The sequence below is a fragment of the Rousettus aegyptiacus genome, unplaced genomic scaffold (genome assembly GCF_014176215.1).
Source record: "Rousettus aegyptiacus isolate mRouAeg1 unplaced genomic scaffold, mRouAeg1.p scaffold_m13_p_14, whole genome shotgun sequence".
NCBI classification, from domain to species: Eukaryota; Metazoa; Chordata; class Mammalia; order Chiroptera; family Pteropodidae; genus Rousettus; species Rousettus aegyptiacus.
The window spans coordinates 15,519,468-15,546,697 of NW_023416289.1; positions in this window are offsets into that span (position 1 = coordinate 15,519,468).

Genomic DNA, 27,230 nt, shown 5'->3' on the forward strand with positions numbered 1-27,230 from the left:
CTACACTATGGAACCACATCTGAGATGCTTTCTTTTTTATTTCCCTGATTTCTACCCTCCTCACCAAATTTAATGTAATTCACTTGTCATTCATTTATTTTTCACTTAAACATCTGGCACATGGAAGGAGCTGAACATACACCAATAAACAGGCCAGAGTCCACATCCTCAGGAAAAAGAAGTGTTCTTTACAAGTTAAAAAAGTCTTTGCACTTGTTAGCTTTATTCTCTTTCTTTACAAATAGGTGGATCCAATTTAATAACCACTTGTCAGAAGAGACTTCTGACTGGATGTGGGTTAGCTGGCTGGTGAGGTGAAGTTTTATCATTATTAGAGAACTTAGAACCTTACTATTGTAAATGTGTTAATAAGGTAACTGGGACCAGCATCTTGACTTCTTGCAGGTAGGATCCCCAGAGTTCACTTTATGAGATGTAAATGTGTGAAAAATGTTGGCTACTTGGTTCATAGGCACAGATTCTAGAGAGAAAGCAGTGAAGTGGTTAGGTGTGAATCAGGGATATTCTGAAACACAGCTCACTGCCTCCTCAGTATAGGACAGGCTGTTCAATGGCGGGTGGATTCATGGGGTGGGTCCAACCCAAAGCCACTGGCTTTCCCTGTCCTCCTAATAAGCAGACTCCTTGAGAGTGAAGTCTTTGAACATGCGTGATTTACTTTGATTTCTAGGACTTATTTGAAGAAGAAAGCTATTCCAAGTAGCTTAAGAAGTACTATAATTTTTAAGTATTTTGTAGTGTAATTCTCAACAACCCATTTCTGAGTTCTGTGGGGTAAACATTAATTTTTTTTTCTCCAAGCATCCATTTGCTCTTAATATTATATTGGCATCTAACCTCCAATCACGGACTGTTGTTTATTTGGTGATACTGTATATATTGTAACAATTTTCTACCTATGTATATTTTTGCTGATAACCATGGATAATTAACACCTGGTAGGAGAGTCATAACCTGCCATGACTTCTGTTATTCAGAGCAGAATTGAACAACCTTTGATAATATCTTTTATATATAATACAGAAAAAATCTAACAATGACTTGTGTTTTAGATGAGTTTCAAGGAAATTTTTAATTTTTTTGGTTGTGAAATGTGTTTCCAGTTTGTGTTAAAAATAGTCTATGAGAGAAATATATCTGATCTATATATATAATCTCTCTCTCTCTCTCTCTCTCTCTCTCACACACACACACACACACACACACACACACAAGAATTTATGAAGTTGCAGCTGTATTCTAGAAAAGTTATTTTCACAGAGGTAATAGTTGAATCCTAACATCAATTGGCAAATTCCAATTAACTGACTGGCGTGCATATATGAATCTCACTCTCTCTCAAACCTGTGAGGAGAGAGTGAGAAGCTGACCCAGGATCTGGTTCTCTCACTCTTCTATCTTCTCTTTCCAGGTGGCTGAACAGTCAAAAGCTAGGTTTGGATTAGTAGGAAAGAAAACTTCAGTGCTAACATGACCCTGACCTATAACCCAGCTCACCAAAATTTTCTGTACTGAGACTGGGGGCTCAAGCCCAACGGACAACGAATGCTCTAACCGTTTTTGTTTGCTCCTGTTCTTCATATGTTCATCTTCTTTGGAGAAGACAGAGAAAAGAGAAGGGGAGTCTAGGGAATGAGCCCAGAAATCCTAGGTCCAAAAGACAATTTAATATCATCAAAAAAACTGAATCTTAACATTGTTTCTCATGTGTGATTTCCTCTCTCAACCAATGGCCTCCTGGATGAGAGGCAGCCCTCCAATGAGGTACCAAGCTAGTAATGCAATGTATCTGGTGTCAATCTAGGTTTTAGGTTTTCAAAGGATACTGATCACAGCAGACCCTGTGTTCTCAGCAGGAGACCCAGTTGACTCAGCTTTTGAAATCAAGAGATCAGAGAGCAGGGGCTGGACTGGCTTTGGGCCATAAGTAGGAATTAGTTTCATGTGGAAAAGTGATTCTGACCTCACAAAATGATTTGGGTGCCAACCATTGCTCTCTTTTGAGCATTTCCTTCAAATTTGATCTTGCTTATTGGGTTTTGTGATGAAAGGCTTTTATTGATTAGCACTGAACACTTGAAAGTTAAGTGGCTCTCTGGAAAATAGGGAATTAGATGATCATTATTTTTTCTCTTTTCTGAAAAGTGCAATTTCTACTTAAGACATCTGACTAAATAAAACCTAGGGTATCTTTATACTGGAAAGTAAGTGAAGAAGTGAAAAGTGGAATCTCAAACGCAGAATTTCAATGTGAGTGGATTTAATTAAATACTTCGCGTGAACCTAGAGGGAGAAAGCTAAATCTCATCAAGCGTGAGGTGGGTATTTCCTTTTGTGAACTGGTCTAGGGTGGAAAAGACAAGCCCTGTTAGCTATCAAGGTTCCCTTCCCTTTCACCCTGTCAAATCCCAGAAAGGTCTTGAGTTACGGCTTAGCATCGGTCTGTTTCAGGCCCTAGGTCCTCTCTACAGGTATTCGGGAGCTTCCTAAAGCAAGCCTTGCTCCACCTGGTTGCTAAGTCAAGACCCCAACTGAGAACCTCACGCAGGTGAAGCTGGAACACCCGGTAGGAGAGTCACGACCCTGTCATGCTTGTTCGACCTTCTTAATCTTTCACTCCCAGCCGCTGGGGGCTTTCCTGTGCTTGCTCACCAAATGCCTTAGCTGCTAACAGTGGCCATGACAGTGTCGTTTGTAGAACTGAGAAGACTGACTGCAGTAGTGACTCTTACCATGGACTTCAGGGCTGACACTGTGGCTTAAATGGTCTGTGTTTGTATAAACAAGACAGGCAAGGTCTCTGCTCACCTGGAGCTTACACATTAGGGTAGATGAAACGAACCATAAACGAAAGAGGTCAATGCTAGATAAATGCAGATTGTGACAAATTCTACAACAACAACAACAACAACAAAAACCCTATGGGACCTTTTGGCAGAATCTCCTATATGTTCGTGGGAGCAGGTGGGCAACATCATGGTGTCTCGAAGCTCCCCAACCCTCTTGTAGGGGAGATGAAACGTGGTGTCTGGGAGGGCTGGCGGCACAGGCCGGAGCAGCCCGCTGAAATGACCCAAGTGCTCTGACGCCTCCTGTTTCTTTTAAATTTTTTTTCATGCAAATTTTGTTGCTGCTTCTTTCTATATTCATGTTTATTTGAACACAGAATTTATTTTACAAGATCAAGAGAAGTTCAGAGCAGAGAGAACCGTGCCATAGTTTCCCTACTATTTTGTGTCTCTGGGAATACACTGTGCTTTAACCTGAGAAGAAATTTGAGACTAATACAGTGCACCCTCCCCAACAGGGGAATCGTTTGGACATTAACGATAACTGAACCACATACCAGACTGCACACCCTCGGCTACTGTGACCTGGGTTGCTGGTCCCATCTTACTCACCTTAGTGCCTGGCTTTCCTGCCCAGCCCCAGCTTTTCCACTGGCACTCTTATCTTGACCTACATAGTAGCCACACGGAGGTCCCCACTCTGTGACACTGAACTCAAACAGATTATGATCCTGAGAGTTCTGGGTTGCCCCCTTTAACCCTGCTTAACCAAACAGTTAAAGACAGAGGCATGAAAAGGTTCTGGGAACATGGTGCCCTCAGTTCCTTTCTCACTCAAAGGCTGTTGGCTTTCCCTAAGTCCCAGAGCATCTTGGTCTGAGGGCAGTTGAGTGTACTTGGAAGTTCTGCCTTGTTGGAAGTCCTCCAGAGTGCAGAGAGGGTTGCCGATGCGCTTTCTCTATCAGGGACTAGCGCAGAGTTCAGGACGAGGATCAGAAAGCTAAGGGACTGACGGGAGTTGGTGCTTAGTGATCTGAGGATCTCTGGGAGAAGAATGTAACTGGATGATTATAACTGGATACTCCCCAGTCCCCAAGTGCTAAGAGCTGGATGGATGGGTTATGATCCCTGCCCCTGAGGCTGGGTGTAACTGGGAGTCAGAAACAGGGAGATTTACAGCACATGCCTTGATGAGAAAAATCAAAACTAGATTAATATGTAGCAAATACCACAGGGATGAATATAAATATAGAATAGCTAGATAGATGAATAGATTAATGGATAGACAGATAGACATCACTCTATGAATAATGTTCCACATTATTGGAATATTTATAAACATCCTTTCTTAAATTAAAAAAAAAAAAGGCCACATTCTTTGATAAAAATCCTGAGATGAAGAAATCAATAAATCAATAGTCACACTGTCAGAGGAGGAAACACAAGTCTTAGGCAAGATGACAGAATCCCTGCTCAGTTCTCCTGCTGCAGATCACGAGCATTATGGAGGAGTGGACCTGGGAGGAGACTGGGTGAGATACTGGGAATTAATTTTTAAAGCCTCTCATTCTGATTCAGACACGAAAGAGGGCAGCACTGGAGTCCCTGAGTGTGAGGAAAATACAACAGTCAGCATCACGTCTTGCATTTCGGTAAAAACAAAAATAAATGAAAACAAAATCATGGCAGTTGGAATCAGAGATCTAGGTTCGAATCTAAGCCTTTCGTTGAACTGGGCAAACTGTTTGACTTCTTTGACTTTCACCCTCCTTGGCTGTTAAGTGGACATAAATGGGTATGGAAACCCTTGTCCTGTGAGGTTACTGTGAGCAGTAAATGGGAATCTATGTAAAATACTGGGCACTCAGACATCGCTGTCTAGTATATTCCTTTGCATGGAAATAAGTGTTGTTGGGAGGAAATGTGCTGGCCCAAATGCCAAGACTGAATGGGAGAGCTCAGCAGACAATGAGGTCTTCTAGGAGTTTGTTTGAAACAGTTCCAACACAAAAGGACACTAAGTAGCAAACAAAATGCCTTTTCAGCCTCAGCCCCTGAAGTTGCTGGTAAGGAAGTTGTTAATTAATTGCCAACCAGCCATAAGGTGTAACGGAGCCTGCTAAGTTTAAATATGCTTTATTATCTGACATCCAACATATGGCACATGGTTATGAGGTGGATGACACTAGTCTTAAAGGTCATCGTTACCCAAATGAGCAGATCTGAAATGGAGAAATTTTTTAATGCTTTCGTCTGCTGATTTAGTGTGAACACATCGAAGAGAGCTGAGGCATTCCAGATGGCAGGCAACAAAAATAGCTAAGAAGGATGATGTGTGTTAATTGTTTCTTAATGACACCAGTGGTTTACCAGGGGGTAAGATAGAGAAGGAATCTTCTCTAAGCGCTGACTGAACTCATAGGCAAGAGAGATCTCTTTACCTGGTTCTCAGGAGATTAAACCTCATGTGCAACAAATGAAGAAACTGCTCTTCTATCCATATTATTAGCATTGTTACTTATTAAGTGTTCCAGTTAATATTTAATAAGCACTACCATGTGCTAATCTCTACTCTGAATTTTATTTATTTCTCAACAACACATTGGGGCAGTTGTGATTAAGAACGCTGGCTTGGGAGTCAGCATTCTTTACGGATTCCAATTTCATCTGTGTGAATTCCAAACAGTGACTTCTTTATAACGGTCTGCAAAGTGGAGACAGAACTACTACCTACCTGGAAGGTAACTATGACTCATATAGCACACATAAAGTTACACATATAAAGTACTCAGAAGAATATCTGAGACATAGTAAGTGCTCAGGAAAAGTTAGTGCCTCCTCTCAAAAGATCTTCCTCTCTTTTTGCATATAAGGAAAAGGAAGATTCCAGATACGAAGGAGAATGCCCAAGGTGATGTGACGCATATTTGCTGACAGATTCTAGTCTGACTTCGAGATCATATTGCACTGCCCCAGGCAGCAGACCGGTCTCCTGGAGAAGCATACAAGCTGCACCCTTCAGCAGAGGGTAGATCATTCTGGAGACAACTGTCAATCCTCAGGACACTGGTCTGTCACAGGTGTGCCTGTTCAGAAGCCTAAGCAAATCAGACTCAAGTTATTTTTTCTTCTATTAAAACAAACAAACAAAACAATTCGGACTTTGGGTAGGATGAAAAAATATGGTGAAAAAGTAACCTTCAATCTTGCAATCATAATAATGACGAATAGCACTTATCAAATCCCTACAATTCCAGCTGTTGGGTAAAATGTCATATCATGCACCAACATTTTTCATCCTCACAGTGACTCAGAGCTTGTTCTGTCATTACCCCCACTTGACACATAGAGGAATCTGGGCACAGGAGAGGTGACCAACATACCCGAGGGCGGCTTTGAACTCAGGCAGTCAGGAGCCAGAGCCCCTACACCCCACAATGGTGCCCTCTTGGCCCCAGTCTTCCAGGCATGGACATAACTTGATGGTTGAGGGCGGGGGTTCTCCAACCTCAGCATATGAGAGGCACCTGGTGGGCTCGTTGGAACCCACCCCCAGAGTTTCTGATTCAACAGATTAGGATGGGGGTGGGGTAAGAATCCACATTTCGAACAACTGTGCGGCTGATGCTGCTGGTTTGGGGGCTACGCTTTAAGAGCCGCTGGTTGATTAGACTTGAGACACTGAGTGAGAATCACCAAAAACCAGTCTGAGTCCCAGATCCACCACTTGGTAGCCGTGTGACTGAAACCCACTGAACTTCAGGTTTCTTATCTTTTCAGTACAGTCTAAGTATTATAGTTTTATTGGCTGTATAAATAGTTATTAAAAGGATACAGTTAATAAAACCTATCTCCTGGAGCTGTTATGAAGATTAAATAAAATACCATGTACGAAGTACCTAGTAAGTAGCCTGGAACACAATAATAGATCTCACATGGTGGTAAATAAATAAACTTGTCACAAAATTATTAATCCTAGCTGTGTACACAGCGCAGAGAGAAAGAGATAAAGCCATATTTCCTGTCCAGGACAAGTAAATTTAAGGACTGAAAAAATCCAAGCAGCAGCACAAACATACACACCATGCTGCCTACAGATACCAGGGACACACACACCCCCCGAGCAGCACAAATACAAAGTGAACCGTGAGTGTGCATACCTAGGGACCCGCTGGGCACAAAGGGAGCGCAGAAACTTTCAGCTGGAGAAGTTAGGTGAGATCCATGGAGATACGACAAAGTCAGCTGGCTTGAAGTACCCAGACATGCATTTATATTTCTTATTTTTTAAAAAAGAAAGACTGGGTATCAACTATGTGTCACGCACTTTGCACTTGATTGTCATAACTACCCGGCTGGCTACAGGTTAGGCACTGCTGTTCTCCTTTGACAGGTGAACACACAGGTGTGGGATAACTGAGGAGTTTGCCTGACGTCATGCCAAGTGTGTGTGTAGGGGGGGCGGGGGGAGTGGGAGGTTCCAGAGATGTTGGCAGTGGCAGTGGGGTGGGCAGGAAGGCTTGTTTTCTTGTACTTAAACCCTAGAGAGTGATCCTGTCATTCTGTCCCACGATTTCCTCTAATGAAGTGTTGGCAAGCAGAGCTCCAAAACTTCAAATTCGCAGTCTCCTTCTCTTTAAACCATGTCCCCCGAGAACGGCAGAGAAGATGTAAATGCACACACCGAAATGAGCTTGCAACACATGAAGCCAAGCCAGGAGAGTTTCAGGGCATCTCGATGAGACACTGTCGAGAGTGCTGGGACAGTTGTGCCCTTTGGTGACTCCCGCCCCTGCTTGCCTTGGATCTCCCTCTGCAACCACCCACGCGTCTCTGCTTCCTTCTTCAGAACGTGTAAGGGCTCTCGTGGCTCGTCTAAGGAATGATGTGTAAGGAAGGTGGTGCTTCTCTCCAAATTCTCTCAAACACACTCGCCCCTCCAGGCATGTGGCTCATTTGCAAATGATACAGTGTATCAGAGCAGAAATGACGTTCTTCACAGTGGACACAGGTACAATTCATTCGGGTCCCCTGTTTACAAAACATACCCACTAATCATTAAAAGAGATACGGAGCATAGATTCACAGGATATTTGCGATCTCTTTAAGACCAGCTATGCTCCACTTACTTAGATGCCAGACTTCTAGGAGCTTAGTCAAAATTTATTCTGAAATTAGAAATAAATGAGAAGGACTTGATTTAGGCAGGAATGGCTTTTCAAGATTTTTTTAAACACACACACGCACGCACACACACACACACGCATGCATACACACACAAATTCAGAACGAACAGGCTCTAACTTTATACACGTTTTGGATAAACTTTCTTATACGGTTTCCAACTTATAAGAGTCAATTAGAAAGGTGCCATTTACTGTTGGCCCAATGAAGGTGATAAAGCAGATGACCTGCCAGTTTAAAGAACGATCCAGATAAAAGGAAAATGGAATCCCTGTCCTCCAAAACAATCATATAAATGACCAGCAAAAAAGATAGAAGCAAGAGGCAGTCTGGGGCCAGGAAACTCTGCAACTGGTGTTAGTATTGGCAAATGAGAGCTGGGGCAGGCTGAGGGGTTAGGTGGGTGCAAGCCTGGCTGAGCCGTTATCCCCAGGGCCTTGCAGCAGCATCTCTGACTCAGAAAGTGAGATCCACTTCCTGTGAAGCTGCAATTTGCATGGAATTATCACAAGAGGAGATAAGTCACTAACAGAAATGCAGATTGCCCTCCATGCACATTTATAAAAGTGGATTTCCACTTAATGTTTTCCCTAGAATGCAAATTAATCCACATCTCCATGACCATGAACCTGGGAGAATATCCTTGCACCTGGATTGATATGAGCTCTTTAGTTATGTCTAAAAATAGCACCCTGGGGTTTGGGTGCTTCCTTGGGGTTTCTCAGGTCTCTAACCCTGGGGCCTCTTTTGCGTGTTTGAGCACTCTGATGTGGCTCCTCTGTGCAAATTTGTGTGTCTAGGATATGGACTTCTACTCCCAGATATGGGTAAGAGATCCAGGATATTTCATTTGTTTATTTTTGTTACCATTTGCAACATGGAGAGTTCTGAATCCTGCTCGGACCCTAGGTGGATCAAATAGAGGATGAAGAGGTGAGGAGAAACAGATAATTGTATGTCAGTGCTCAGCCCAGGGGAATGCAGTTCTAATCTCAGAGTTTGGGACGAGAGCTCCTTAAAATCCTGCATTGTGAACTGAGGTGTTCCACGGTTCCCTTGGTCAGATACCAAGTGAGATACCTCCTGTGTCAAGGCAAGGAAAAGCGGAGCTTCCCTTGAAAAACTGGTTCTTCTTTGCTGCCTCCCCATTCCCTCTTTCCTGCTGTGTTACAGAAACTGAGAATCATGTTTCCTGCTTTGTTTTGACCACTGGGAAGCTTAAACGAAAACATCACCAACATTGAGAATTCTATACGGCCACGTGGAAGGCTCAAACGATACACAGTGACTATTGCTTTTGTATGTGCGCCATCCGTTTTCCTTATCTGGTAACAGACTCACTTACCCAACTATAAAGGTAAGCGTTGCTATGAGACTGGTTTGATCTGAATAAAAATCCCTCTACCGAGAGAGATTTGCCCAGGGATGCTCACGTGATCCAAGCTGGGCCCGTCCGAGTCCTACTCCAACATGCTGCCACCAGAACTGGTAGAGTAATGCATGCTTTCCTGTATGTCAAACCACCTCGTCACCTTTGCTTCGTGGAAAAATAAGGACCCGGTACATGGAAAAACAGAGATGAGGACCTTATAGAGAGGGTCCTGACAGTGTTCAGGGAGCAAATCCCAGTCAAGCTCAAGGCCGCTTCCGCCATTCTTCACTACTGCAGTATTTTATATGAAGAAATAGTTTTCTCGTTTTGCCCTTAAACAATTCCAAGCTGGATTTCCGTCACTTGAAGCCAAAACACTAAGGCAGGATGCCCGCCCATGGGCATTTCCTTGGCTTTCATATTTGCCACCCTGTATTTTCCCCTCATTTTGATTCCTTCAATTATTTGTTCTCTTTCTGTTGTATTACATATAATTTTGTAAACTGCCTCAAATTCCTTGTGAAGAGAAGCAAAGTATAAACATGTCCATAGTATCAAATAACTTCAAATACAGTACTTTTTCCTTCTGCCACAACTGTTGATAATGGTAGCCTGTGACATTAAGAAAAAGTTAACTTGGTTTCTATATTTTCTGTTTCAAAAAGCAAAAAGGTACGTGACACACTGAGTAACAGTTTCTCATCTAAGACAGTTAGAATGAGCAGCTTCCAATGGGGTAAATGCTGAGTCTCAGTTATCTGGAAAAGTCACTTATGTGAAAAAATATGCACCTTTATTTGGCCAAATACATTAATATCATATTAAAAAATAAAAATGACTATTAACAGTGCAAACAAAAGTGACTTGGTCACTGTTATTTGAGTGTTGGTAACTTTTTTAGAAACAATCCTTTAGGGTACAGAGACCCTGAGTCTTCATTCATCTAATCAACAGATATTTCATTCCAGGCTCTGATTTCCCAGAGACCACTGTCCATGACAATTTTGTGTGTTGGCCTCTGTACACTTTGCCTAAATAAATATTGCTGAGCAATGATATCTTATTTGATAGAGCAAAGTAAATTATAATAGGACAAGTTTCTTCCATGATCAACAGCCTATAATACAAAACCTTCTGGGTTTTTATTTTTAATTATATTATTTTATTTTTAAAAATTGTCCGAGAAGTATGCTTATTCTAAAAGTAAATGCTGAAACTGAGCCAACCCACTAATGGGCGTTCAGTGTTTATACTGTCACACCCCCAAAGTACTGCTGAGCCTGGTGACAGGGGTATTTAATGGAGCTAAAGAGGAAAGAAAGGGGAAGGTGGCAATACATGTTCAGTGGATGTAGTTTTGGCATAAACCTTAAACTCGATTAACTCCTCCCTCAGAAAAGGATCTAAAATGCCCCTACTTAAGCCACGGTGGTCAGAACGAAAGAGAACCCTCCCTGCATACACAGCTGCCACCACTGGAAGGAAGTGTAGGGTTAACATGGAAGGGGTTCAGGTGAGCAAAACAGAGTTTCCTCTGAACTCAAAGAGGCACAGCCAGCAGTAAGACGGCAGACTCCGGGAGGCAGAAATTGATGACGATACGTTCTTACTGATGTCAACTGACATGTGGCTGGGGGACTGGGAGTCTGGGGTGGTTCTGCATGCAAGCATGGCATGGAGCATGTGCTTACACACACGCACACTCTCTCTCTCTCTCTCTCTCTCTCTCTCTCTCTCTCTCTCTCTCTCACACACACACACACACACACACACACACACACACACACACACACACACACACTATGGCTTGCTCCAGGTGGGCCTGACCATTCCCATCTGACACCAGACAATCAAGGGTTTCTATCAGCACTTCTAGAAGGAATGAAAGGCCAAGATCAGAACTTCCTGTCTGCCTGGATCCAACAGCCCTTTATTTAATTACAACTATCTTGTTTCAGATGAATTAAAATGCTTTGTCTCTAGTATATTTTACAAAGTTCTTGGTACAGAATGGAGGCTCAGTCATACTTTACAGAACCAGCCATCAAACAAAAGTGTGGTGAAGAAGAACATGGCCTCTGCATTTGGACCACCTAGTTCTGTCCTTTCCACCCTGTGTGACCCTGACAAGTGACTTAACCTATAAGAGGTTTCAAGTTCTTCAAGTTTAAAACAGAGATATTAATACTACCTATTAGAGCTGTGAGGATTTATGAGATTATATGTATATAAGAAGCTTGATCAATGCCTGGTGCATTTAAATGTTCAATAAATGCTAGCTATAATTATTTTATTATCATCATTATCATTATTCATATTAACAGGATCATCATGTTCATAAATCCCTAATAGGACTCTATTTTTCTTCTAGATATTGATGTAGGAAAGATGAAAAGAGGTTGGAGAGAAACAAGACAGGAAGGAAGGAAGGAAGGAAGGAAGGAAGGAAAAGAAAGAAGGAAGAAAGGAAAAAGATGAAAGAAAAGAATAATAGAAGGAACTAATTGAATTAATGATCCATTTACAATTGGGGAACCTTGTATATCTATAACAAAACAATTCATATGACCAGAACAGGGCAAAGCATACGAGGTATCTGTACAGTCTTCCATTTTGCTCTATTTCCATTTGGAGATATTAAGCATCAGAATGTCTCACGGGTTCAGTTCTCAAAAGACATGCTAGGGTCTGGGTGGCACAGGTCAGTGACGATGGGAAAAGTGTGGAGACCATCCAGATTCGTGGGCTGACTCTCACAGTAGTGTGCGAAGAGACAGCACAGTGGATTCAGGCTTCGCTGGGGTAACTGTCTGAGCTTGCTGAACTGATAAAAGAGTAATGGTATCTAGATATCTACATAGTGATGGTCACCAGGACCAGGAGGAAAGAGGGGTAGGTAAATAGGGCCCCAGGCAGCTGGCAGAATCCCTGAGGATGGGGTGAGGATGTAGTTTCAGAACCAGCAAAAAAAGTAGAGAAGTCTCTGCATGGGGAACTCCTCTATGAAGTAGAGATTGGAGGGAAGCTCCGATCTTGAGCGCAGAGTGATGATTTATGTGAATTAGACCATGCTTCACCTCTCCTTGCAACCCTTTAACAACACCCCACTGCATGTAATAGGAAATCCCAGCTCCTTGCTATGGGTGGCAGGTGTCTAAGTGATCTGAGTCCCGTCTACTCTCCCCGCCTCACCTTCTCCCACCGGCTCCAGTTCCTCAAACATGCCAAGCACCCTGTCGTCTTGGCGCCTTTGCACTTCCTCCTTCTTCTCACTGGAAGGTAATTCTGCTCATCCCCAAATGACTAGCTTTGCCCACCATCCAGATCTCAACTCCAATGTCATCTTCTTACAGACACCCTCCACTCTAGAGTTACCCTCTACTATATCACTGTATTTCTCCTCTTTGGAGCACATCACAATAAAAAATCACCTTGCTCATTTATTAGTTTACTGTTTTTTCATTCCCTCATTCATTTTCATTCTCTTTCTCTCTCTTTCTCTCTCTCTCTCTCTCTCTCTCTCTCTCTCTCTCTCTCTCTCTCTCTCTCTCTCATTGTATTCAGGGGTGAAATCTATCTGGCTGCATTCCCCACACGAAGCACAATATCTGAAAGTAGGTGGGTCTTCCGGAAATATCTGTTGATTAGATGAATGAAGACTCTTGGGGTAGAACACAACACTCCAGACTTCAGCTGCCATTAACTCTGCAGAGTCAATGCTATAACCTGGTCAGGAGCTCCCACTGACAGGGACTGACCAGAACCAGCCAGGTAAGCTATCGACTCTATTAGAATGGCATCCTAAGGCCACTCTCAGTTCGGCCACCTGTTGCAACTTAAAGAGCAGATAGCTGGTGGGGAAAAGCAGCAGGAAATGTGTACATTAATACAGATCAAGGAAAAAGGTATAAGCAATGGTGGTGTCGATGAAGGGTTCGGCATGCAGGCTGCAGGACCAAGAACTGAGCCTCTGTTCCATCTCTAGCAAAGAACAGGAATTTCTTTCCCTGTGTCACCATCGAGGGCCAGTTTGTAGAATTCAAAAAGTAGAATAACACCCCTGCTCTCTAACTTCATGTGACATCCAGAAGGGAACTTGTGGACTTTTTTCTTTCATAAAGACTACATCATTTGGAATGGTTTTTCAAAATAGTTTCAGAAACACACTGATGCTGTTTGATAATGCCGCACTGCATTCCTCTCGATACCATATTAACACTTGCAAAAGAACTTTTAAATAACTCAACTGTAATGCCAGTTTGTAACCCAGCTTCAATTCTATTCTATTTTTTTTTTAAAACAACTTATATGAGAATTCAGTATTTGAGAAATATGTCGCCCAGTCACACAGACAAGCCGTAGAGATGGAAAACATGTGGGGAGAATAATGTAAGCTGTGGACAAGGCCAACTATGCGAAGAATGTATATCTGTACTTTTGTTTTTTATAGGCAGTTTACACAAATCACTGCCTAAGCATTAATATTTATATTCCAAAGCCTTTTTTTCTACCATGCCCATCAAACTGTCACATAATCGGGGTAGTCAGTATATCACAGTGCAGGGGAGAGAAACTTGCCGGCTTCAGTTCCTGTAAATATTTTTCTTTGGTGCTGGATTAAGATTATCTTCATAGTAGGGGTCCTTGTGGAAGTGAAGTTTGCCAACATGTTTTATGATTTAAAAAAAATACAGAAACTTCAAGTTTCCACAAAGTTGGTGTTTATGTTCTGCATGGAAGAGATCTTTCTGAAGTTTTTGAGGTTTGTTCATCTTGAATATATTTTTAAGCCAAAGAGAGGGCTATTTTCTACAGAGAGATATTTTTCTTGGCAGAAAACATAAATATCAAATTCATTTTTGGGTTATGGCTTGATTGAAAGTGCTCCTGCTGCCTCTTAAACTTCCTAAAGAAGACGTCTGCTCTTTCACTGCCCCTGCTCAAATAATTGTGGGATGCTTAACATCTATAAACACTGGTAAAGCTCTTCCTGCCCGGTGTCCAAAAGCCTCCATGTTCTGACCTCAGCCCTCCTTTGCCCTTATCCACAGGGATGTGTCAAGACCCCCAGTGGAAGCCTGAGACTGTGGATAGTACCAAATCCTATTTATGTACTATTATTTTTTCCCTATACACACATACCTATGATGAAGGTTAATTATAAATTAGGCACGGTAAGAGATTAATAAGAACAATAATAAAATAGAGCAATTATAACAATATACTGTAATAAATGTTGTGTGAATGGCTTTGGGTCATTAGTAAATAGGGTTACCTGAGCACAAGCGCTGAGATATCAGGGGCAGTTGGCCCGATAACCGAGACGCCTACTAAGCGATGAATGGGCGAGCAGCGTACAGGGCACAGGGATGCTGGACAAAGGGAGGGAACATGCCCTGGGCAGAACGGAGCAGGACGGCAGGAGATTTCACTGTGCTACTCGGAATGGTGTGCACTCTGAACTTACGCATTGTTTACTTCTGAGATTTTCCATTTACTATTTCCAGACCATGGTTGGCCAAGGGTAATTGAAACCACAGGAAGAGAGACTGCAGGAAAGGGGGCCCGCTGCATCTATTCCTCGGTGTTTTCTGGCTGTGCGGGAGGGGCTGGTGCGGCAGAAGCAGCACGAGGGTTGGTTTGGAGTCAGGCGGATGTGGCGTGCAGCTGGCTTTTGCTATTTAATGTGTTCCCGACTCTGCCTATTCCACATTTAACTGCAAAATGTGGATCACAATGGGCAGTCAGTATGGCAAAGCGGTTAAAAGCTCTGGGTCTAGAAAAAGACTGAATTAAAATACTGGCTCTTATGTTTTCTGTGATTTGATTAGCACAATCACTTGATTTTTCTAAGCTTCGGTTACCTCATCTGTAAAACGGGAATGAATGCTGGTATCTACTTCACAGTTTGTTGTAAAGTGTATACGTATATCGGCTAGCTCTTACTGCAAAGCAAACGAACAAAACTTAGTGGGCTTAGAATAAAAACCACTTATTGTTGCTCAGGAGCCTATGGGTTAGGTTAGCTGGGTACTTCTGTCTTGGCTGGGCTCACTTATGCATGTACGGTCAGCTACAAGATAGGCTAGCTTCTCTGACCTAGATTGTGTTCTTTCTTAAGTTTGACAGTGGGGTAGCTCAAGATTAGTCTAGAATGGTCTTGGCTGGAAAAACTAGGTTGTCTTCTACATGGTGTCTTTTCTCCAGCAGCCTACCCTGGACTTGTTCTTGTGGTGCTTGGGCAGAGTTGAGAAAGGCGGGGAAGGGAGAGGGGGAAGGGGGAGGGAGAGAGAGGGAGAGAGAGAGAGAGAGACAGGAAGGGAGGGAAGGAAAGAGGGAGGAAGGGAGGGGAGGGGAGGGGAGGGGAGCGAAGGAGAGACTGACTGAGATTTAAAGCCCATTGAGGCCAAGGTTCAGATCTAGTACTACATTATTTTTGCCACAGAGCAAGCCCAAAGTCAGAGAGAAGGGCTTTCCCCTTCTCAGATTTTGGCTTTTTATGTTGATACACTATCTCCCTGATGATTCTACTGTTTAGGAATCATGTTTCAGTTCCTTCCTCACTTAGGGAAGCAACAAATACAGGTATTTGGGGACTAGGGTAAGGAAGAGAGAGTGAGGAAGAAAACGAAATTGTATTTTACTTCCTGGCTTAAGGAATAATGGCCAATCTATTAATATGCTAGCTATTTTGTCCTAATAATTCCATGGTTTACTTGTAGAACTAGAACAGCTTATAATTAAGTTCCATATTTTATTTTCTCTCCATTTGGTCTACTGTTTATGTTTACAATTTTACCATTAGAAAATTTTGTTCCTTATGCTTAAGGCATTTTTACTCCTTAAAATGGCTCATCTATAAATTAATTTTAAGATAACGGATGCAGTGTTTCAGATGAGGTGTTTACATATACTAATTCATGCCTACCAACTCTCTCATGCAGATGGCAGCCCTTCTCTTAATCCTGCTGTTTCTCTCAGTCTTAACTTATTCCACTGATATCTGTAGGACTTGGCAGCTGTTTACATTCCCCCCAAATCGTTACTTTATGTATAAAGCCTTAGGTGAGTAATGGCTATTTTACCTAGCACCCCTTCCAAGGAGGGTACAACACTGCTTCACACCCCTCACAGAGCAGCTTTCAAAAATTCTCCTTCCATGGGCCCCTTCTCCTCTGTCTAGGCAGCCAACCTGGTACTCTCAGCTTCCCTTCTCCCATGGGGTAACTTTGCCCAAACTTCATTGTGTTTTCTATACCTTTCACGTCTCTGTGTCTCTAAAGTCTAAATTCAACCAATGCCCACCCTGAGGGTATGAGTTAGAACTAGTTACAGGTGACATATTACTTTCTTGTCATCCTACAGGCCAAATTTTCATGCTTTGCAAAAGCATTCATTTCCAGGCTGTCAGAGAGCCTTATATTATACCTTCCGGTTTTTTGGGGTGTCATGCTGGTGTTAATTCAGGGGTCTGTTTTTTTTTAATATCGATGTTAGATTTATTTTTCTCTGCCAATGTCTCCCGAGGAAAGGCAGTAGATAAATACAAAGCATGATTATTAACTATTATTATGTTGATGTGTAAAACATAACTATTATTGCTGACAGTTTGGTCTGCTGGAATTAGATGACATTTAAATATTTCAGGCCAGCTCTCAAAAACCTGTGATTTTTGCTCATGCTTTCGAATGTTTCAAACCCTTTAGAAGCAGTTTCCATCCCGCCACGCTCTGCCTCCACAGAGAGGAGGCAGAGTCTGGTGGGGTGGAAACTTCATGGGCTTGTATAAATCAAATTTTAAATTCTACCCTCTAAGCACTGCATGGAGAGGGCCTGCCTAAATGGCAGTCTGTGCAGACAAAGTGTGCTGTTTCCGTTGACCTTGTTCTCACAATGACCACCAGCATGAAATAGCTGCTGGGAAAAAAACAATTATGAAGTGAGGTGGAGTAATAAAATCAATGGAGAAGAGAAGAGATAGGTGAACCATCTTCTCCTGTAAAAAGACTGCGGCTGAGGCTGTATGCTGCATTGGGGCATTGCCTTTGAATGGGGCACTGAGACAGCACGGCATTTCCTCAGGAGGGATGAGGCCATGAGGACATTTAGGCTGGAGAGAAAGAGATCTGAGTAGGATGATAATGGCAGAAAAATGGCTGCCTTCAATCATGTGAAGGGCGGGCATGTGAAACAGACGATGCCCCTGTTCTCTTCCAGAAGGCAGAGCAGAACCAAGGTGAAGGTTGTGTCAGAGAAAGAAATTTTGGTTGCATGTAAAGGAATTCTCGTCATAAGAACTACTCTACGATGAGTGCATCTTCCTTAAAATAGTGGGATCACTCTGTTTACTGAACATTGAGCAGGGACAGTATCATTCATCATCTCAGAGGTGGACAATGAAATTACTGAACTGAGGTGAATGTGACCAGTAATGGTTCAGCCAGCTCTAAGGTTACATGGGCATAGTTGGGGAAGGTCTGGAGAAAGTTGAGTCCAGAGCTGGGGCTTACGTGACGATTAGGGATTCAGAGGTAGAGGACATGTAAAGTGAGAGAAGCAGCAAAAGCGAAGGTTATGGGCAAGAATGAGTTTGCCTATAAGTATGAGGAGAGGGGAGAAATCAGCGAAGTTTATGGAGGGGACTGTGGAAGGTAAGTCTTGATGTATGACACGGGCCCAGAGCATCCAGTGTACCCTTAGAATTTATTCGTGAGTCTATGGGTAATAAAGAGCCCTTGATAGCATTTAAAATAGTAAATTGGAAGAGGCTGAAAAAAATATTTGGTATGGCCTAAGTTTCAGAATTAATTGAAATCTAAAGTGTGAGAGAAAAGATGAGAGAATATTAAATTAAGTGAAATGAAGCACCTCTGAGATTCACATCTCTATCCTACCAGGAGAAGTGGTCACCATTCTTTATAATATATTGCGTTAGCCCATTTCTCATGGCTGTGTCTCACATCATGAACTTGAGGTCAGCAGTCTCTGTTCTACCAGTTACTCTGTCTAGCCCTTAATTTATGATTACTGAATAAATATTCCAGCTGCAGTGTGAAATGAGGGAGGCCTATGCATCTGGCAAAGACTAGAACAAATACAGACATGGAGAGATAATTTTAGAATTATAGCATAATAAAAATATACCATTTGTGTTGGTGGCTCTGATCTGGTGATGGGACCTCCCCTCCATCTTTAACCCACATTTATTTATTCCTAAATAATTTGAGACTTTTTCTTTCCCAAAAGGATGTTATTTTGCTATTATTTTACAACCAAATATATGTCTAAAATAAAATAGAAATATAAATAGTAACTGATGAGGATGTCCAAAATAGCCAGCCCTCCACCTCTTTTAAAGGTGGACTCTCTCCCGCTGTGAAGCAAAGGTAGGCTGTGGTCTCAGTTGTTTGTTTAGGTCAAGTCATAAATTTTCCCTTGCAGGAAATCATAGCCAGAAAAGTGGAACTGTAGTCAAATTGGCACTGGAAAATTTGTGTGGCAGGTGTATGGATAACAAGCCAAATTTTCAAGGCAGGTAAGATGACTGGTGATGAAATATATTGTTCTACTCAAGAGAATGAAAAACGAATTCTGTATATGAATCTGGAGATTTCCTGTCCTACTTTCCTGGGGCACCTCCAACTTCACGGGATTTCTAGAAGACTAAGACCTCTGTCCATCTGCCTGGCCATCAATGGCCGTGGTCTTCCTGTGGCCCAGAGAAGCTCCTCTGAAATTTAGTTGTCCTCGTCAGGAACCCCCTTAGAAGGCTGGATCATATCCTGAACTTCCTTTAGGTTCAACTTCATATTTGAAGTTATATCTATGGAAATCATCGTGAAACCACAGATGGGGGGAAAATATTATAGAAGGAGTGTGGAAGATGCCAGGCATTCCTGAGTTTGACTTGTAACTACACCACTGTGTGACCATGAAAATTCCTTTTATGTATATGACCCTCAATCACCCTGTCCATTAAGTAGAAATCATTTTAATGCTTAAAGTATGTAAGAGTTCTAGGACAGAGGCTGAGTTTTAACAGGGACCCAATAATTATTAAACATTTATAATTAAACATACTTATACAGCATGTGGAGGATGGGGTGCACTCATGGGTTTTTAAAGAGCATGCCCATTTTTTACTCATTTCCCAAATGACATCTTCTGACTTGGGTGACTAACCAAAGGTCCTTTACACAGTCAAAAGCCCAACGAGAACAAATAGCTCAGGTTTTGTGAGTCGCGGGCCTGTGCTTTTTCCACCCCACTATTCTTCTCTAGAAGCTCAATGGCAGCCAAGGCTGTAAGAGCCCAGATGTTGGCTCTTCACGTTTTCCTAACTGAGATAATTACATTAGCAGAACTTCTTGTAGAGTCTAAAGTGAATACCAGTAAACTTCATCCTAAGTGAGGGGAAATCTAATAAATAGTCAAACATCCAGGAGTATATCTCTTGTGGCATTCTTGAGAGACCTGATTTATTTCATCTTGTATAAAGTAAATTGTTTTAGAGCCACAAAGGTAGCAACCAGCGAGCAGGCCTATGGATGAACAGCTGTTTAGGTTAATATGGATGTCTTATAATAAGTGGGCTCATAGTGTAACAGGGAGAGCCAGGTCAATCTGGGTTTGAATCTATCCTTTGAATCTAAATGGGATGCATAAATGTAGCTAAATTACTTAACTCACTCGAGCCCCAGTTCCCTCATTAGCAAAATGGGTATATAATACTTAATTTAAAATTCGAATGCAATATGAAGCAGGAGGCATTATATATCAGGCAACCAATAACTAGCACAGAAAAATAGTCATTTTATTATCCTCTGGTCTTTGAGTGATGCTGCTATAAACTCTCTTGCTGACGATCTTTTCTGCAGGGGAAACTCGGCCGCTGTGAAGGCAGCCTTCATTAGGATGTCAAGTCCAGGCACCTATTGTACATAGACTTGGAAAGTAAAGCACCAATGACAAACCCAAGCTACTCAATATCTTTGGCATATCTGGTGTCAAGGCCCAGCCGAGGCTGTGATTGATAAAGTGGGTGGAAAGTCTCCCACTGCAGTCTTCACTTTTGAAACCAAGACCCCAAGGAACAAACAAATCAATTAATTAACATGTAGAAAGAAAGAGAGACAATGCCCAGGAAGCCCTAAGCGGCCAGGAGGCCGAGGCCGCACCGAGCCCCGGGCTAGCACCGCAGAAGGAGAACGGCCCGTCTGTGGATGCACACAGCCCAGAAACAGCTCTTCTGCGGGATGGCTCGGGGACTGGGGCTGCTGTTTTTATGCACTGCTGAAATCGCACCAGCGTTTGACAAATCCTTTTATATCCCTCACCGAAAGTAGATTTATAAACATCGCCCCTTTTGAAGGAAATTTTAAAAATAGTTCTCCGTTTGTGATCCCACATCAAAGCGAGGATGGCATTTCCCTTGTTCTTATGTGAACGGTTATTAGCCTACGAACTGAATATGTGGAGGGTCTTAGTGGGTAAATTAACATTTCATTTCCAGGAGGCAAAAAAAAAGATGGCTTTGGTGGCCACAGAGAGTCACTGTCTGGAAGGTAAATGTACCTTGGATTTCTTTTATTACCAGGCTTGCTACGGCTGCACAAAACTGACTGTAAGTTAATACTGGAGGAATGTGGACACTTTGCCCCACCTCTAATGGAACTGAGCACTTAAAATCACAATAGCTATTTCCCGGCTTGCAACTCCACTTGTCTCGTATAGGAAGCATGAAATATCTGGACATATCAGATAAAAAATGGGTTTTAGCATTTTGGAGAATCATATATGACAAGGATATTCCAATTCTCTTAGCTATATGACGGATGCAAGTAGCTTCACCTCTCTGGGCCTCACTTTTCCTCTGAACAAAACAGGAATGTTGATAGCATTTGTATAGTATCTCAGAAGTCATTTTGGTATGCGAGCGAGATCGCATTTCCCCTGCCAGTGAAAGGTGCTATGGATTGAGTCGTGTCTCCCCAAACTTCATATGCTGCAGTCCTAACTCCCAGTACCTTCGAATGCAACCTTATTTGAAGATAGGGTCTTTACAGCAGTAACCAAGTTAAAACGAGGTCATCAGAGTGGGCCCTAGTCCAGTTTGTCCCTATAAAAAGGGAACGCTTCGACAGAGAGTCAGACAGGGAAGAAGAGGTGAAGACACAAGGAGAGCACCACGTGAACATGAAGACAGCCATCTATGACTCAAGGAGAGAGGCCTGGAACGATCCTTCCCTCGCAGCTCTCGGAGGGGCACAACCCTGCTGACGCTTTAATTTTGGACATTGAGCCTCTAGAACTGTAAGACAATAAATTTCTGTTGTTTTAAGCCAAGGGTCCCCAATCCCCGGGCCATGGACCAGTACCAGTCTGTGGCCTGTTAGGAAACGGGATGCACAGCAGGAGGTGAGCGGCAGAGAAGCCGGTGAAGCTTCATCTGTATCTACAGCCACTCCCCAGCGCTAGCATCACCACCTCAGCTCCACCGCAGAGCATCAGGCATTCTCAGAGGAGCACCAGTCTCCGGTGCCAAAAAGGTTGGGGACCGCTGGCTTAAGCCATCCAGTTTGTGGACGGCTTGGAAACAGCAGCGCTACCAAATACAGAAGGGCTGATGAATTCCGGATCTCCTTCTGAGAGGGGTGACTTTGAGGTGTAGGACCCAAAGTTCAACAGGAATCTCTTTCTCCAGTCAAAAGCCTCCCCAGAAATGATTGGCCCTTCCAAACACTCAGGTTAGTATCTAATTATCTCAATACACAGTTGTCATGACAACTGGATATAAAGTTTAGTTCCAGAATTTGAATCTAAACATGCTAAAATCTCCATGGGATATTTTATTTGAGAGTAAATTAAGCAAAACATGTTCATGCACACACAACACAATCTCTTGAAAACATTAAAAAAAAAAGGGCCCACATCTTCTGACTCATACCCCAATGTTCAAGAATATGAGACATTCGCCACCTTTAACCATGTCTGCATTCAACTGACAATTAGTCTCTCAACTGGCCTTTACTGAGCAACTACTTGTGCCAAGCGTAGAAAGAGAATTCTTGGCAGACTAACTGCTTATATCAAAGAAAGCTCGAGATTGAGTGTCTGGGTTGAAAAATGACATATTTGCCTGTGGTAGGTAGGTCGGGGAGCAGGGTAGGCTTCACGAGCAGGGGTCTGTGCCTTACCTATTTATCACTCCTTCCTCAGAGATGTAATGCAGCTCTAAGCGCCTTGTAGATGCTTAACAGATATTTATTGAACACATGAATGAATGAACAGCAACAATAAAAAATTCAAAAGAACACTGAAACTGGACTGAGAATCATGAAATATTGAAACATCTAGTTATGGATGTGACACTCAGGTTAACTAATATTTGTTGAGCATTTACTATGCTTCTGGTGCCAAGCGCTCCACATATAACATCATTCCACTTTTTGTGTAACTTTCACAAAGGTCCTTGCTGTAGTGCTAGTCATATCTCCATTTTATGGCTGATGAAAAGGCTTTTAGAGACTAGGTCAATCACCTGTGGTTTTACTGAAATAAACGGACCTGCATTTGAGTCCAAGTCCCAAGCTCCGCTCCCTAAGACTGCTGTCCAGCCCCCCATTTTCCATGGAAGCCTGAGCACATTGCCCACTCTCTCTAGGCTGGAATCTTAAGTAGGAAAAGAGGGAGGTATTTTCTAAATCTATGGTTAATTGCTCATTTACAGTCTCTTAAAAGTTTTTCATTAATTTTCCTAAACAGCAGTGCAAAGGAACGACTTGAAGAATCTGGGCAAGTGTTCTGTCTTATTCTCTTTCTCAAAAAACCACCCAGTGATTTTTATTCAACTTTATAAAAAGCGCAAAATAAGATCAACCTGCAACAACTCCACACAGGGGCATAACCTGGCTTCCAACGATGACGTGCTTGGCAGGATTTTAATACTTATTCCAAAAACTCTCGAGGAATGTCATTGGTTTGAATTTATAATTGATAAAGTAAGGTATTGATTCGTGTTAGTAAACCAGCAGCCCTGAACTTAAGATGTTAGTTAATTGAGGTTAAATGGTGTCATCTCTTGATGGAGAATAATGTTTTAGGCTGGTTCTATTGGACTCTGCTTTCCCAGCCCCATTCAAACAAGAATAGACATAGCTTCTGGTATTACTGAATGTAGAGCCAGACTGAAGAGGGGTAGGATGACAGAGTCCTTACCTATAAAAATGAGAACAAAGTAACTTGACTTTCCTCTCTGACAGTGAGTGTTCTGGAATAAAGGACACATTGAAAATGTGTGTGCATTGAGGGTGGGGGTGAGGTGGAGTAGTGGAAAGTGTGGGAAAGGGCTGACTCTTTTTCAATGAACAATGTAAACATTCTCATGAGCGATTCTCCATACATCAGAAACCTGGCCTGCTGTCATGATGAATGCTTTTTAAAATTCATTTATTCATACTTTTGTTCAATATGGTTTATCTACTGAGCTTGACACTGTGCTGGGCAACTGGAACAGTGGCTAGCAATGCTAACAAGACAAACGCTGGTACCAAAGGACTCGAAATCTACTAAAAGATAGAGATAGAAAGACAGCAATCACAGTAGGGCAGCAGGCTATGGGAACACAGAAGCAAGTACAACAAACTCAGCTTGGGGAGGGAGAGTAAGAGACCACTTTTAAGGAAACGGGCTCATTCACTGAACCTTTAAGTGATGGCGGCTGGAGTCACCACCCAGAATGTAAGAAGCTGGATGTTTTATCACACAGAGGAGTCAGCATGGGGGAGTACCCAGTGCGTCCCCCTTTATGAAGTTCAGTATGACTAGAGTAGACCAAACCCCATTTCACAGTGCTCTGTTCTTTTCCTCCCCTACCATTGGGACTTTTACAGAAAAAGTTTACCAACCACTGCTCTAGACCCACATTGAGTTTGAGTGGCATAGCTGATGTCTGCATGCATTTTGGTGACCTTATCCTTAAGAAGTTCTGCTTCCTGAATCAGTGGTTCCTTGTAAATTAAAATGTAACTACGCTGGGGGAATTTCATTTCCTACTTCTTAAAATGAGTGCCTTGCAAATGATGATTGATTATGCCTTTGATTAGGAAGTAAGGGGCCTTATAACTTAGTATGAAATGAAAAGCTATTTTAGGTCAGTGCAGCATAGTTGAAACAATGGCAGTTTAAGACCAGGGAGCCTGTGTTTTCATGCTGCAAGTGTGGGCAGCTCATATCCCCCATATGGGCCCAAGACTCCTTATTTATCAGACAGGGCCAGGAAGGCAGTATTCGAGATCCCTGCCATGATTTGACATCCGTAATTCTGCAAGCACAAGTCACTGTTTGTACTTGGGCTCTACCTCCTCCTACTAGATATGCATTTTGCAGAGAAAATATCCATTGATCACTAGATGTATCTGACTATTTACACATGTGTGGAGTTTACAAAAAAAAAAATGCATGGGAATGAAAGAGTCTGGAATTTCAAATCTGTAGGAAGCATGGGAACAATTAGAGTTCTGCATTTCATCTTGTAGCTTCGGGATGCATTTTGTGTCTTCATTTGGAGGTGACTGGGCAAAAGAAATAAACTTACAACATTGCAGAATGAGCTAAAGAGGGGAAGTGTGAATTTTAAAAGATTAGGTAAGGTTGCATCGTAGAGTCAGAATAACCCTGCCCTCTGCCAACCAAATGCCAACTTCTCTTTGCTTTAAGAGCTGCAATCTCTTCCCTGTTTAGCTCCACAATTATTCTATCTCAAAATTTCTTAAGAGAATACTGGAAGCTGTTAGCCAGGGCGGCAAAACTGACCACTGGGCGCACCTCTACGGTTTGTCTAGGTCCCTAAGTGAGGCCTTAATGTTTTCCCTTTGGAGCCCGGGTAGCTGGTAGAAATGCTGGAAAGGTGCTTGCAAAATATCAGTGCTTAAGTGACTGTTCCAGTTGTTAAATCACAATAGAGTATGATTTAGCTGAAATGAAGTAATTACAGGGGGGAGAGAAGGAAAGTCAAATGATATAAAAACATGTCCTTTTGGATTTTCTAAGTATGGATGTGTTCTCTGATGCATATGCTTTACCCGCTTCTGATGATAGGCTTGCTGCACAAAAGGTTCCACTATTTAAAGGGTGAAGATTAGTGTTATTTTGGCTTAAGCTCTTATCCACAAATTTGGACAAAGATGCTGCACTTACAGGCCCTCAAACATTTCTCAAAGAGGTTGTAATCATTCTAAATTAACACATCTCACGTTTTAATATTTTGATTTGAAATTTACAGGATAAGCTCCCTGTCCTCCCACTCTTAATTTAAGCACACAGCATCTCTGTTCAAATCTTGGTTCTCCCATGTCTCAGCGGTGTGATCTTGAAAAAACTGCTTAAACTTTCTGATCTCCAGTTTCTGCACAGTTAATAGAATAATAGAATATGTCTCATATGGCTTTTATTATTTTAAATGTAGATGAAAGCACTTATTTTAGAGCCTGGCACACAATAAGAACTAAATATCTACTAGCTATTTTTCTAAATATTTTAATTCTACTTGTCCTCTGAACTTAGATGTCACCCACCTAGGAATCTGTCCTTGCCCCTGGGGTTCGGTGGAGAGCACACCCCTATTAGCCCCTCCTGGCTTTTATTTTTCCTACCATTGTTGATACTGCTTCATAATTATTTGGTTACTTGTCCATTCGGTAAACTGCAGGTTTCTCTAAAGTTGTAAATTCATCTAATTCATTCCTCCATCTCTGGCTTCCTTCTCAGACCCAGATACACATCTCTGATAAAGAGTATTGTTTTGAAAGGGTAAAGGAATGAATGGAATATGTATATTGAAGCAATGAAATCATGGAACTTACTGGTGTATGGAAGCTCACTGCTCTTAGAATGATAATAAAAGAATCTAAAGCTTTAGCAAGGCATCTGTATAGCCCCTTTCTTGACTTTCAACCTCTTTTCAAATGAGGCTGCCCCTCCCCACCCCCAACTCATTTTCTGTATTCCTGGTCACAATAAAAATCTTTCAGGACCTCTGGCCACATGACCTTTGCATAGGCTGCCTCTTCTGCCTAGAACTCTCACGTACTACACTCAAGTCTTACTTTCTTGGCAAAGCCTCATCCCACCCTTCAGTCTAGGTCAAGTCTGCTTGTTATAGGACCTCATAGAAATTTGTTCCATCTCTTTAGAGGTTCAATCTCAATTTAATTAATTATTTAGTTGTGTGGTTATTTAATTACTCTCTGTCATTTCCCAGTACACTATAAATTCCAAGGGAACAGATCATTTTTGCTGTCTCTCTTGCACCCTTAGTGTCATAGACAGTTCCTAACACATAGTAGGTGCTCAATAAATATTAACAAATTAATAAATGAAGAGACAGCAACCTGAATTTCAGAAGTGGATGCAAAACAATTTTAGTTGCCTGATAAGGAATTAGAATTCTCTATTCATTAGGTTCCACCAATGGCAGACTTTTATATGTGTTTATAAGAGGAAGAGGTTCAGATGCCTCATCATTCAAGGCTTGTATAAGATGCTATATTGCACATTTCCTGCAAACACTGGGCAAGACATAAATGTCACAATGGTCAAACGTACACTAAGCTTTGGTTCCAGCCCCTAGAGCTCTAGCTATCTAACTTCTGCCACCAACCTCTCAGCCAAAACTTACTATGTCACAATTTGCAATTGTCCTAATAACTGATTTCAACATAACCATTTAAAATAAACTGGACTATATGCCCAGCTTTCCAGAAATTACATAACTACATGAAAACCTCTGTGCAACCCCCACTCCTCCCCAATCATTCTTTACTCCGCCTCGCCCTCACTGTCATGTGCCATCTTTTTATACATTT